The 15,046-nt window shown below is 41.9% G+C and overlaps 1 protein-coding gene across 3 annotated transcripts in view; it reads right to left on the minus strand.

The window, feature by feature from the left end:
* The window catches only part of LOC137352316 (ras and EF-hand domain-containing protein-like), a 75,565-nt gene that overhangs the window by 13,071 nt on the left and 47,448 nt on the right, over nucleotides 1-15,046 (minus strand). For 2 of the 3 annotated variants that reach the window (XM_068017604.1, XM_068017600.1), the window contains one exon: nucleotides 884-1,137. The exons of the other annotated variant lie outside the window; for it this stretch is intronic. The gene's annotated coding sequence lies outside the window, so the exon portion shown is untranslated. Of the gene's footprint in view, nucleotides 1-883; nucleotides 1,138-15,046 lie in introns of those variants that run through there. 3 annotated transcript variants of the gene reach the window in all.

Below are 15,046 nucleotides of genomic sequence, written 5' to 3' on the forward strand. Positions count from 1 at the left end.
ATTGCTAATGTCCAACACAGTAAACCACTTAGACTGTTTCATTTTTTACTTTCTAAAACTTTGATTGTCCTCTTAAATATCAGATAAATTTCCCTTTGAGTGCTTTAAATAACCACTCATATCAATTAAATTTTGTTTATTGATTCCAATTTTTTATGCCCAGACTTGGTGGTATTTTTTTACGTTAAAAACAGAAGTGCTTGCAACTATCTCTCCTTCTCAAGCACTTTGTCTCATTGATAAAGATGCTGTGACATTTGATGTCTGCAATTAAGTTCTTAAATTCTTAAGGCTGCTGGATCTCTTGCTGTGGCATCAGTTCTCATGTGGCCTTGGAACCTGCCCTCACCTGCTTCAAAAGAACACAAAGAATCCATTGTAGCTCTGCCCCTGAGCCCAGTGGGTTAATTTGTCCAATTATATCTGTCAATTTAGAAATTTAAGATTTAATAATGTCCAATATATATAAATTTTACTCTCAGCGATGCAAAAATTGTGTGGTGGATTAAATGGAAAAGCAATAGCTGCAGCGGGGTTAATTTCTTTGTTTGTCTCCAAGGGGGCGGAGCAAAACATTCTCAGCTGTGTCGCTTTATGAAACTTATTTTTCTGATCGAAAAGAACTACACTCCATTTTAAACTTTTTTTTAAATCCTTTTGGTATCCTTAGGGTTTGAAAACAACAAAATCATTAGTAACATTATCAACGTCAAAGGAAAGCATCTCCATCAGGACAAACAACTCCAATTGTTTCCAAACTTTTAGCATCTTTTGTAAGAGGTTTCTAATCCAAGGATTTTTTTTAATATAACAAAGATGATTTCAAATTCCAATTTACTGCAATAAATATTTAAAAATCAAAACTGCCAATGTTATATGAATGAATCTTATGTCCGGAACTGAAGTCTCCTCCAAACCTTGACATAATAGACTTGAAAGTTCATTGTGGCCACAAATTAAATTTCCAGTTTTTCAACTTAACAGGTCAGTTAACCTTAATAGTATAAACTTAACTCAGACTTATTCACTTATAATAATTATTAACTACACACAGCAGAGAATAGCACGTGCTTTTTTTTTAATAGATCGTAAATTAATCAATTTTCTTGTTCTTTCTTCAGGCGCCTTTTCAAATGACTGTAATAAAACCAAAAAGGAAAGAAAAAATTATTTAACATTCTTAAAACAAAAGATTTAACACCAGCTTCTTAAACAAACTTTAAACAGACAGAATCGTTCCTATATCTCCTTTGTTTATCCTTCTCTCCCTTAAACCAATATCCAATTCCTGTCATTTGCTACTGAAAAAAAGTTAGTAAAACATGTCTTTAAATTAAACTCCAAAAAAATACTAGAATAGATCATAAACTGGAACTCCAATTAAAGCAGTGTTGTAAACTTCAAATTGGATTTCTGCCAAACATCTTCAGACCTTCAAGGCTGAAGCTTATCTCTTACAAAATTGTTTATTGCCTTTTCACAGTTGCAAAACCAACTTTAAAATAAAAATGAAACTTCAACATAAATATAATTCAATTTTATATTGCGTTACTGGGTGCACAATCTTAAATTGAAATGAATACACTCAACAATCACTTTTCACACTCATTCAATTCCAAGCAACTTAGAAAATTGATTCCTGTCATGGGTTATGAATTCAAAATACCAAAATCTCTGTCAAATTCCCTGTCCCAATGTCAAGGAACACACAGGTTCAACTAATTCACAACCAAAACATGATTCAAGATTGCCACAAAATATATACTTGTAAAAATAGAAAAAGTAACAGACTCATTCTTTCAACATCAAGGCCAGACGACAAAGAGTTGACAACTGACAGTTCTACAGAACACAGGCTGCAAATTGCAAGGACGTTCATTTCATACATGGAAGCTCCCAACATTCACACATTTGAATCAAAAGACACAGTAACTTGTTTTTACTCACTTGAAATTTCATTATAACTAGTCTTTTTATGTCACTCTGCCATAAACTTTGTCATGGAGCCCTCTGCCTTATCTGCTAAGTTGGCCTGATTAAAATCGTCATTGTCATCATCCTCCCTATCTGCAAAAGTGAATATTATGCCCCTCTGTGCTGAGAGTTGAGACTGTAGTTTACTTGTCCCCTCCTGACATTTGGTATGATCTACTGACTGGTACACCCGCTCCTTCTGTAAGCGGTGCAGAACCGTCATTGCGGTCTGTAAGTCAGACCATTTCTGTTCCGCTCCTGTGAGCTGTTCCTCTGCCTTGTCCACAACCCTCTCAGCCTGACCGCGACTGTACTCAGCCTTTTCGGCCTGAGACTGGAATTGGATTAAATGCACTACCTGTGCTGAACTGACTGACTCTGCCTTCAGGGTCCGATCATGCCACTCAGCAGTGGCTTTCACTAACTTGGGTGCCCTTTTGGCTTGGTGGGTACGCGCATCCTCCCAATGCTGTACCCCAACGGATCCCTGGCCTGTGTACTGTTTAACTGCAAACTCTATCCACGAGGGCCACTTGCCCTTCAAATATTTCTGGAGTTCCAACTCCCACTCTGGCCTGGCCAGGGCCATAATTACTCAAAGGTTCACCAATCCGATCCGTCAGAATCGTAACTTTGTTCATAATTTAGTTCAAACTCAGTGAGGCTATTCAAAATAACTTGAAATAGCACTACAACCGAGTCCCTGTTTGGGGGACAATTATGTTGTGCCTAACAGGCGCTTACTCTTAAAGAATCCACGGAATCTGATTGGTGAAAGGTACATCAACATTTTATTCACACACTAAATCATCAAGCACAAGCTGTCACTACTTGTACAGTCTACTGCCCGTCAAGACACGAGGTGATCAGTCTCAGACTTGCGGCTGCTCTTCTGTTCTCTGAGCCCCTGGCTCAGGGTATCTTCTCAAGTGTTCTTCCCCAGGGTTCTCGTGCCTTCCTTAGTTTCAGTCAGGGGGTAAATCTTGTTTCTAAGACCCACCGCTCTTACTCATAATGGTCTGGTATAATGACATAATGATAATTCCTTATTTGGCTCAGTGAGAACCGGTTCAAAACTTCGCAGTTTCCCATTGTCTATTATGAGTTTAATCATATCTGGTGTCCATGACGACTCCTAGTTTCTGGGATCCTCCTCAATAACTTTTCTATAATCATATCGACAACTCCTTGGCCATCTGCGTGCTGTGGCCTCTTTTACCCATCCTCCCTTCAACACATTGTTCATTGTTGTGTTACTGGCCACTTTGTTTTAATTAAGTTCTTACGTGTTTTTACTGGGTCTACAGTTGAAATGCATATATCACTTACTCATGATTCTTTTATTGCCTCTACACGTTTAGACTGCTTGACCCGACAAAAACAATTAGATTTGAAACAAGAAATAACAGATCTAATTCATGAAATTGATCAGACGATCAGAGAGAAGAATAGACAAAAACAGGTAACGAACAAAGCTTGGCAACCTGTAACCAGGAAGTGGGTTCAGGAGAGAAAGTTTGAACAGAAACCTGGTTTGAGACCTAAGTGGAAGAAACCTGTTCACATACATTCTACTATTAATGAAAAAACTGTCAAAATATTCACTTAGCAGCTGAATGGCAAGCAATCTTTTAAAATTGTCTCTGGAGACAACCTGAAGAGGTGTCCTGAAGGGTACAGGAATGGAGGAACATTCAAGGTGCAGTCATACACTATCTTTCAGGACCCAGCCTGGGGGATGGCATCGGGAACGGCGCTAATCAAACTGCAACCAACTGCATCAATAACTGTTCCCCCCCCACGCAGGACCTCGCAGTGCCTCAAAGGTTGGTTTCACAGGGAACCACACTCGGCACAACAAGTGATAGTCAATTCACAGTGACAGAAGAAGGAAACACTGTGGGAAAGGAATGAAGCACTGCAGGTTGTCAGTGGTGGGACTTGCTCTCACATAAAGCAAGGATTAAGGTACTGGAAGATTCTTTGTTACAGGTCTTCTGGCTTCAGACAGTGCACGTGACATGCCAGAGAAGTCTTCCTGCTTGAACACCTCACACTATGCAATTTCTTGCGGAGAAGCAGAAATAAAACATTTTACTGCATTTGCCCTGTGTGACATTTGGGGGGGAGGTAATGCAAGTGATGTTCTTATTCATCAGAACAGTGTGATAGTACTAAGGAAAACATGGCGGAATGGCTTTTCTTTGTATCGCCAAGTTAGCTTCTGATGGAAAGTACATCGGTTATACCTGTGTTTACTTCACCTCTTGTTCCTGTAAGTCTGTTCCATTTATTGTTTTATTATCTATAATTGTGTTTTATGGTCGTGTTGAGAGTGAACTTTGCATTAGTTTCGCATATCTCGACATAAAGATTATTTATTTTACCTCGGCAGCCTTGCAATACATGATTAACGTAGTTTAGACTGTTCTAGTGGGGTGACAGGTTTAAAGAAAGGTGATAATTGAATGAGGAGACATTTGGTCACGTAAGAGGGTGTCGGGTCGCTGCGGACAGAGGAGACAAGTCGAGACAAGTCACGTAGGCAAGGGTATAAATGTTAGACTCTCAGGACGATCGCGAGCGAGAACCCCAGGGACCAACGCTTGAACAAGGAACTCTGAGTCAGGGACTCAGTGACAGATTAAATAAACGATCAGTCTTCATGACTCACTGACATTCCCTGTAAAGAAGGTAGAGTTAAAAATGTTAAGGTCCCTGTTGGAATAGAATTTCTGTCGCTAGGGAATTGAAAGATAGACTCACACATTGAAATATCCTATGTGACCTCTGTAAAAGGTAGCAATAAACCTAATTAGTTTGCGGGGTTATTGATGCAGACAGATCAGTTCTAAAGGTTGCCTTAAGGTACCATAAAAAAGACAATTGTAGATAATAAAACAATAAATGGAATGGACTAACAGGAACAAGAGTTCAAATAAACGCCATTACAAATATTTTGATCAGATAATTGCGAACAACTTCAAGAACTGGTGATTTCCAGTAAAACATTAAGTGGAGAGCAAAATATTCAGTCTGCATGACACCCGCTCGAGAGGGGCCTGCCATAGTTAATGTAATCACTAGGGCAGAACGGGCAGCTGATCAGGATGAGGAACTGATTTAGTTATTAGACCTGACGAAAGAAAATCCAAAAGAGTATCCATCTATTCGGAGACCCCGACTGGTATTGTACCGGTTAAGTTGTCCAAGGGTGTCCAGGAGGTACCCCCAAGTCACAAATGAAAACAGCTTGTAATAGAAGCTCACCAGGGTATAGATCAGTCACATAGTGGTGCCCGAACAAATTCTGCAAATTGACTCCTTAATATTGATGACCAGGCATGCTTAAAGCCTGTAACACATATGTGGCAAATTGTGAGCCATGTAATTTGATCAACAAATCATCACTTATTAAACCACCACTGTTGGCTCCTGTGAAGCCTAATGAATCAATGGAGAAATTGTTTGTTGATTTAATCGGACCACTAACCCCATCAATGGGGGATGAACATGTTCTCGTTTGTGTTGATGGCTGCACTTCATTCTGCTGGCTGGCCCCCACAAAACCTGTTTCAGAAACCGTACTTGTCAATGCTATAACTGACATAATTACTGTAGCTTGCGCACCCAAAATCCTACACTCTGATCAAGGCAGAGCCTTTGTTTCCAAAGTTTTCAAAGACTATTGTGTGCAAATGAGTATTGGGTTAGAGCACAGCACACCACGTCATCCGAAGGCAGCGGGACTGGTGGAATGTAAAAACCAGGAAGTAAAAAAGCTATTGACTAAATTGTTGAGAATCAGAAAGAATAAGTGGGCCGACATTATTATGGAAATACAGTTATCACGAAGTAATGTGCCCGTCTGTGCATCAGGGACAGAGTTCCCTGGAACACCGTATTATTTACTGTATGGTGTTGAAATGCATACGCCACTTACTCACAGTTCTTTTATTTCCTCTACGCTTTCTGACTCCTTGACTCGACAACAACAATTAGATTTGAAACAAGAAATAACAGATCTAATTCATGAACTTGATCAGACGATCAGAGAGAAGAATAGACAAAAACAGGTAACTAACAAAGCTTGGCAACCTGTAACTGGGGAGTGGGTTCAGGAGAGAAAGTTTGAACAGAAACCTGGTTTGAGACCTAAGTGGAAGAAACCTGTTCACATACATTCTACTATTAATGAAAAAACTGTCAAAATATTCACTTAGCAGCTGAATGGCAAGCAATCTTTTAAAATTGTCTCTGGAGACAACCTGAAGAGGTGTCCTGAAGGGTACAGGAATGGAGGAACATTCAAGGTGCAGTCATACACTTATCTTTCAGTACCCAGCCTGGGGGATGGCATCGGGAACGGCGCTAATCAAACTGCAACCAACTGCATCAATAACTGTTCCCCCCCACGCAGGACCTCGCAGTGCCTCAAAGGTTGGTTTCACAGGGAACCACACTCGGCACAACAAGTGATAGTCAATTCACAGTGACAGAAGAAGGAAACACTGTGGGAAAGGAATGAAGCACTGCAGGTTGTCAGTGGTGGGACTTGCTCTCACATAAAGCAAGGATTAAGGTACTGGAAGATTCTTTGTTACAGGTCTTCTGGCTTCAGACAGTGCACGTGACATGCCAGAGAAGTCTTACTGCTTGAACACCTCACACTATGCGATTACTGCATTTGCCCTGAGTGACGTTTGGAGGGGAGGTAATGCAAGTGATGTTCTTATTCATCAGAACATTGGAAGAGTGTGAGTGGTACTAAGAAAAACATGGTGGAATGGCTTTGCTTTGTATCGCTAAGTTAGCTTCTGATGGAATGTACACCGGTTATACCTGTGTTTACTTTACCTCTTGTTCCTGTAAGTCCTTTCCATTTATCATTTTATTATCTATAATTGTGTTTTACGGTAGTGTTGAGAGTGAACTCAACATTAGTTTCGCGAATCTAGACATAAAGCTTATTTATTTTACCTAGCCAGCTTTGCAATACATGATTAACATAGTTTAGACTGTTCTAGTGGGTTAAAGGTTTAAAGAAAGGTGATAATTGAATGAGGAGACATTTGGTCACATAAGAGGGAGTCAGGGTCGTTTCAGACAGAGGAGACAAGTCGAGACAAGTCACGTAGACAAGGGTATAAATGTTGGACTCTCGGGACGATCACGAGCGAGAACCCCAGGGACCAACACTTGAACGAGTTACTCTGAGTCAGGGATTCAGTGACAGAACCGACTACTCCGAGACTGATCACCTTGGCGGGACACGGGTTATGTGTATGCAAATTGTGAGGTTTGCATGTACTTTGTAACTGGTTTCTTATATGACATATTAATAAAATATATTGCACTCACTATTAGTGTCTCTAATATTTTCTGCTGTTACTTTGTTGGATCTTGACGCCGTTGGCCAGGAGTTGGTCAACAGAATTTGGGTCCTTGGGTGGGTCGCGGTTTGAAGAGTTAACTCGAATTTAGAAAGACCCTGCTGTGTACGAAACCTGAAACAACAGTTTATATATAACAGTGGGTGACGACAATATGATGCAGCAGCCTGGGTGGTATGCAGCGTAGCGCGATTATGTGAACAAGAAGTGGCCCAAATGGATAGACTACTATACGAACAGTTATGCGGGTCCAGGATCCGTGTCGGAATCATTATTGTTGAAGGTCCATGGGAATAACAGTAAAAGGAAAGCTGTGAAAATCCGAAAGGCTGCAGCAATTACTTGTTGCCTGAAAGAATTAGAAGAAAGGGAAGCAGAAGCGGTAGTTTTAAAATGTCGCCTGGAACAAATGGAGAAACAGGCTGACGAGTGGAAGGGAAAGGCACAGCGCTGGGAACAACAGTGTGCCAATTATACGTTACATATGAGTAGTTTTCAGACTCAGGCCGAGAAGATTGAGTCCAGTCGCTGTAAGGCGGAACGAGATGCCACATAGGCATGGGAAGAAAAATGGAAGGTACAGCTGAAATGTACAGTCCTCCAAGCTGCACTACAAGTTTTGCATCAGACCTCGAAGTGCAGGGCTCACGAGGCGGCTCGGCACACTAAATGTCAGAAAGAAATAGACAGGCTGAGAAATCAGTTATCAGTCCAAAGAGGGATCATTTGTGTGTTTGGAGATAAATCTAGGGGGAATGATGATGACGACTCGGGTAGTGATACACCCGACTGGGGAGGATTAGATACTGCTGGGGCCATGTGGCTATGATTACGATAAACCACCCCAGGTGACCCCTCCCCCGCCTCCCCGATGGACTCATCCACCCCGCCTCTGCCGCTTGTGCCAGAGCCAGTGCATCCCCTGGTGACGCAATGGACAGCGGACCAACCCGCTAATCAGAATCAGGGCACAGGAGGGCAGGGAGGAGCTCAGGCAGTCCCAGCCCCTCTAGGACAGCAACAACAACCACAATGCCCAATAGCCAGGGCTAGTAACATAAACCACCCCATACACGATCACACAGCTGTCCAAAATGAAAAAGGATATACCCATCTATAATGGTACTATAATGAGACCTGTATGCCATGTTAGCCAGTGTCACTCAGTTAAAATCTCTGCACGGCTTGGACGATGCAGAGGAAGTGAAACTGCTTGGTATGAGCATAAGTTCCGTCCTATTTTCGGCCCTATCACAAGATAAACAATGAGGGGAGGGCACTCCAGACCAGATGAGGCAAGCTATTCTAAACGCAGCTGGCCTCAACAGAGGAGACCCTGCTGCTTGTTTGAAACAGTACCAGTAGGGAACAAACGACCAATCGCCAATTTACCAATCGCCTGTGGAATAATTTTGATGGGGTGTACGGGCTTGGCCTGGTAAAGACAGATCTGCCCATTGAAAAACAAAGTACATGGAAGCGTACTATCATAGCCCATGCAAATGAAACATGCCAAAATACAAGTGACAGGTTCGACCCCAAGGACGCTGGCCACACTGAGGCTTGGGTCCTCCGCAAGATGACTAGAGCTTGGGAAAAGGTGTTGGAAAAGGAAAATAAAAAGCAAGACGAGAAAACAAAACAAACAAAAGGGAAGGTTAGTGCAGTCCAAATCCAGCAAGGGGTAGCCTGGAGGAATGAAGGGAGAAACCAAGGTCAGGGAAGAAGGGATGGGCGTCACCATAGTCCTCACAATAGCGCTCTCCATCCATATAGGGATAGAAGGGGAAATAGGGGACAGGGTGCCAAAACTATCACCCCAGGCGACCGGTGCTCCAACTGTGGTAGGCTGGGGCACTTTGCTAGGGATTGTAGAGCCCCACAAAGGTCAAACCGTGAGGCACTCCATCCAAGATAAGACCTGCCCCTTGAGCTTCCAAGAGATCAGGGCTCCCAACCTGTGGCATCCCTCCATCTAGAGGATGCCTACTGATCGTGCCAGGCCTCAGCAAAGTGGGTGTGCCGGGGGAATGGGACGACTTCGGGAGGCCTGTGGTCCAATGCAGGGTTGGAGGCTGTCGAGGCCGAAATAGAGAAGGTGACCAACAGCTTGTTGGGGCAAGACATATTAAGACCAATTGCATCAACCAACAATTGTCCCATTTGGCCAGTTAAAAAGACAGATGGTTCCTGGAGATTAACCATTGACTACTGAAAATTGAATAAGGTAACACTGCTTACCGTTCCCATGGTAACCACTAGCCCAGAAACCTTGATGTCGCAACTACCTGCTGCTAAGTACTTTACAGTGCTTGACATAAGTAATGGATTTTGGTCGATCCCCCTGGTAAAAGGGTATCAATACAAATATGCCTTCACATTTAAAGGACAGCAGTACACGTGGACTTGTTGACCTCAGGGCTTTCACAATAGCCCATCTATCTTTCACTAGTAGCTGGCCCAGGCTCTGTGGCACTTCTCGCACCCAGAATGCTTGGTTCAGTATGTTGGTGATTTTCTACTACAAACAGAAACCCAAGAGCAGCACTTACAGCTCTTGGAGGAACTGCTGTACCTCTTAGGGGTTAACCGACTGAAAGTCAATCCAAAGAAGGCACAAATAATGAGGGAAAGGGTATCCTATTTAGGGATCTTTATTAGCCAGAGAAAACATGAGATTGAAAATAAACGTCAAGAAACAGTTGCAAAATTGCCTATCCTATCATTTTTGGGTCTGGTGGGCTATTGCAGGAATCACAGAGATGGCTTTGCTGCCAAGGCCACCCCTTTGCATGAATTGTTGATCAATATCCTGGCAATGGGAATGGGAAACTCTATCCAACATAAACCGGGAATGAGAGTACTCTGGTACACCACAAGCCATGCGGAATCCAGCCCTCAATATGGGACATTGTACGGAACAATAGGAGAACAGGTGACTCTATGTTGCAATATGGTAGCTTAAGTTCACACACGGGAACAGCAAGAACCTGATGAACATGGACAGTTGGAGGGGACTTCTAGGAATGAGAAATGGTTCACTGGTCAAATTCCTGAATCTAACCAGTGCGTGCTTCAAACATGAGACTTACTGGTATTGCAAAAAAGGTCACCTACGTGTGGGGTATGTGTCAATGTATTCTGAGTCCGCTCCCAGTGATCAACAAGGGTGGGATATTTGTAGTTCCAACGACAGTGACAGGACATGGATAGTGTATCCTAAGGAAAAGGTTGTTACCACCACGCCTCCTACTACAACAACTCCATATAAAATACAGACAATACTAATTGACCCCTATTGTGCGAAACATATCCCAGGACCTAAAAATGGACTTGTCATGATTGAAACTAGGAAGTATGTATATGATAATGTACAATATGAATTAGTACCTCCTGTTTTAAACATATCTGATATTCACCTACCTCTTTGGTATCCAAAGGAAACCCGAGAGTTATATAAAGCTTTATTGCAACAGTTTTTCAAACAGGAGTCAGGAGAAGAAGGGAACGAAGGACAACCAATCCAACAAAGGCATAGAAGGAGACATAGTTTAGTGAGTGATGTTGCTACAGTGTTCAATATGGGAACTTCTCTGGTAAATACTTTAGATTTAGAAAATGTAGATTCAAAGGTGAGAGGGCTAACGAAGCAGATTAAGGATATTTTGATTAAAATGAATAGCAACCAGCAACAAGTAGCGACAACCGGAGGAGCTTTAACCAAGTCTACTAAAGGTTTCGTTACCATAATGGAGGGTCACGCTAAAATAATTAACAAGATTATAATGGCCATAGAGGGGATATTTCATAACGCTGATAATGAGAATGTGTGAGTACGTATGGGTCATGGATGTTGGAACAAACCTGAGAGAATTTGTGACAAGTCGAGGAAAGTGAAGTGCCAGTATGGATAAATAATACTCAGCTACGAAACTTAGTTAGTGATAGCGATAATGTAAACATAACTGGATGTCAACTCAGAAAGTTAGTCAAGGTTTGGTCGAGTAAAGAATGTCTGGGAATGGGAATCTCTACGATTGGGTTCATACTGGGAATACCGGCCATACCCCAACGACAGATTGGAAGGAAGCTTTTTGAGGTAGAAAACATAGGAGTAGTAAGAAACAGGGAATACATTAAATACCGTGATATGCTACCCAATGCTGTGAAAAATAATGGTGATATGGTTGGAACCACGTTGTCCAAGTGTGAGATCGGAGGCAACATTGTTATTTGCCCCTATCCTATTTATAAAACCCAAAACTCAATGTGTGGATATAAAAGTAACCTCAATGTGAATTGCACTATTGAAGTGACCAAGGCAACATCTGGAATCACTCGGGTGGCATACCGAGGAAAAAGGACCTATTGTATAACCACCACTGTAAGTGGTTATCCCTATGGAAACCTGACCTGTACAGTGAATAATACTACCTTCTGTATGGCCCCACAAATCCGCACCACATCGGAAGCATCAAGATCATGGACATACATCGACGGGAGCAAGTTAATATTACTGTACATGAGGGCATTGAGGACAATTTGATACAGTACTTGGAGAGGTACGAGTATGAAATTGAACCTTTGCCTACCAACTTACAATGTGAACGGGACAGATTGAATATCATCGTACAGTACTTCTTTGAAGTAATGCAACACTTATGAGGGATACAGAAGGAGATAAACCAGGTAAAGGTCACCACTTGATGGGATGACCTGTGGGACCAATGTCCAACTGCAGCCGTGGTTCCGAATCATAACCCGTGTGATAATGTTAATCTTTAGTATAATGGTAGTGGTTGCAGTAGTTTTAATATGGTATCTCAAATGATTGATTAAGAATTTGCAAATGAGAATTGTTGTAACAAATGCTATATTCCCTTGCGGAAATGAGGAATAGTGTAGTGTGAGGAAGTACAAGAGTGATCCAATAAATTAAATCTGATGGATCAAAGAGGGGACGGTTGAGAGTGAAATTAGCATTAGTTTCGCGTATCTCGCCGTACCAGTCGCGGTCTCCGAATAGATGGATATTCTTTTGGATTCTCTTTCATCAGGTCTAATAACTAAATCAGTTCCTCATCCTGATTAGCTGCCCGTTCTGCCCTAGTGATTACATTAACTATGGCAGGCCCCTCTCGAGGGGTTGTCATGCAGACTGAATGTTTTGCCTTTCCATCTGTAAGACTGTTGCCCTTTGAATGTACTGAACCAGTGGTATGCCTGGGTACATAAATTATCTGACAATTACATTTCTCCTTTCGCAAATGGAGAATATCTTCCCACAACGACTTGAGTTTTATGGGTTTACCTTTATGATTAGTAAAGTCTGTTTGCTCCCAGAACACAAGGTCTTGTTGTAAGCCCGTTTACAATAGTTACTATCTGTACAAATTAATGTGGGCTTAATAGGGTCTGACTTTTCTAGAGCAGACTGCAATGCTGCAGCTTCAGCATACTGTGCTGTCCATTGACCAAGGGGTAGGGACAGTAATTCTTCTGGATAGAAAGAATAAGAATCCCGAAAGGTACCTATTACTATCCCCATCCCAGCTGAGGATTATTGGAATATCCCTTTTTTAATCATCATTGATGACCCAGTAAATAATCTGATAATCTATAAGTGGTTTCAGAGGTACTTCTTTAACTCCTTCCTTGGTATTATCATCTTCCATAACAGGGAGGTGTTCTAAGTCCATGGCTGAGGATAGAAATTTAAAAATGAGTGTAGGATCATGCAAAAAGGAGGCCCATTTGTTGTATCAGATTTGAGTGGCTCTTCTCTCATCAGAGGCCATTCGCAAAACTGATCTCAAGTCTGGCATTGCAGTATAAATTGTAATGGGGTGTATCCCCTGAAGGGGTTGTGCTTTAATGAGGCACTGAACTCTCATCGTCATAACTCTTTCCTTTTTATTGTACTGTCTTTCAACAATGGAAAAATTATAAGAATTAAACTGAACCGGCATAATTCGATTTTCATTGTAAAAAGCTGCAACTGCTACTTTAGGAGATGTTTTAACATGAAGATGAAGTGGGACCTGCAAGTCTCTTTGCTCCAAATCAATAGCCTTCTGTACATCACGGCACAGTTGTTGCAATTTCAAGTAATCATCTGGGGAAAAAATGAATGGGCCTTTTACTGTCTCGCTTACTCTCGCATACAGAGGTGCTGAGAGCTCAGCAAAGGTCAGTTGAAATGATCTACCAAAGTTCAGGAGTCCTAAACTTGCCTGCAAATTTTCAAAGTCTGGGGTTGTTGAATTGTAGCTAATTTCTCTTTATAGGACTGAATCGGCCACTGTTTCCTGGGCTTGTGCCGGCCTGCATCAAGAGAGTGACGTTCTACATATACTTTGCCACATTGAATCGGATGACATTGTAGACAAGGGTAATTGTTACGACCAGGTGAGAAAGGAGTCTAAGGGTCTGTTACCATCTTTACATAATCTTATTGTAACAGGGTTTAATTTTAAACACAATGTTTTGAGCTCCCCCTTTGTGAATCCTTGTACACAACTTTCCAATTATAAGGCAAAGAAATGAACACAAACAGGATTTCTTTGGTTTAAAGAAGAAAGATGAAATTTATTAAACCTTAAACTTAAATTCTAACATGGTTAACGCCTACAGATATATGATGCGCCTGCGCTAGCATGCACAGAATCAGGCCATTTGACCCCACTGATCAATGCCAGTGTTTTTGATCCACATAAGCCTCCTCCCCTCATCTCAGACTATTGACATATCCTTCTACTCCATTCTTCCTAATGTATGTAACTAACTTCCCCTTAAATGCATCTTTTCTATTCACCTCAACAACTCCACGTGATAACGAGTTCCACATTCTCACCACTGGCTAACTAAAGAAATTTCTCCTGAATTGCCTATTGGATTTATTAGTGATTATTATACTTATGGTCCTGCAATTGTAGTCTCCCCAACAAATGGAAACATGTTCTCTGTGTGTACCGCAACAAACTCCTTCGGTATTTTAAAGATCTCTCACAGTACGCTTCTCAGTTTTCTCTATTCTAGAGGAAAGAACCCATGCTGTTCAGTATTTCCTGATTGTTGTACTTCTTGGTTCTAGTCTCATCCTTGTAAATCTTTTTTGAATGTTCACCCCGTTCTTCTCTATTGTGTTTGAAATATGGAGACCAGAACATTGTCTAGTACTTATAAGTGTGGTATAACCAAGGTTTTTGTAAATTCATATACAAGATGTTGGCATTTCTGGGAAGGCTAGAATTAATCGCCCATCCCTAATTGCCCTTGAGAAGGTGGTGGTGAGCTGCCTTTCTTGATTCGCTGTAGTCCATGAGGTGATGGTACCCGTACAGTGCTGTTGGGGAGAGAGTTCCAGGATTTTGACCCAGCGACAAAGAAGAAACAGCAATATAGTTCCAAGTCAGGATGATGTGTGACTTGGAGGACAACTTGCAGGTGGTGGTATTCCCATGCGCCTGCTCCCTTTGACCTTCAAGGTGGTAGAAGACACGGGTTTGGAAGGTGCTGTTGAAGAAGCCTTGGTGAGTTGCTGCAGTGCATCTTGTGGCTAATACACACTGCTACCACTGTGTGCCGGTGGTGGAGGGAGTGAATGTTTAAGATGGTGAATGGGGTGCCAGCCAAGCGGGCAGCTTTGTCCTGGGTGGTGTTGGAGCTACACTTATCCA

Source organism: Heterodontus francisci, chromosome 38 (assembly GCF_036365525.1).
Source record: "Heterodontus francisci isolate sHetFra1 chromosome 38, sHetFra1.hap1, whole genome shotgun sequence".
Taxonomy (NCBI): Eukaryota; Metazoa; Chordata; class Chondrichthyes; order Heterodontiformes; family Heterodontidae; genus Heterodontus; species Heterodontus francisci.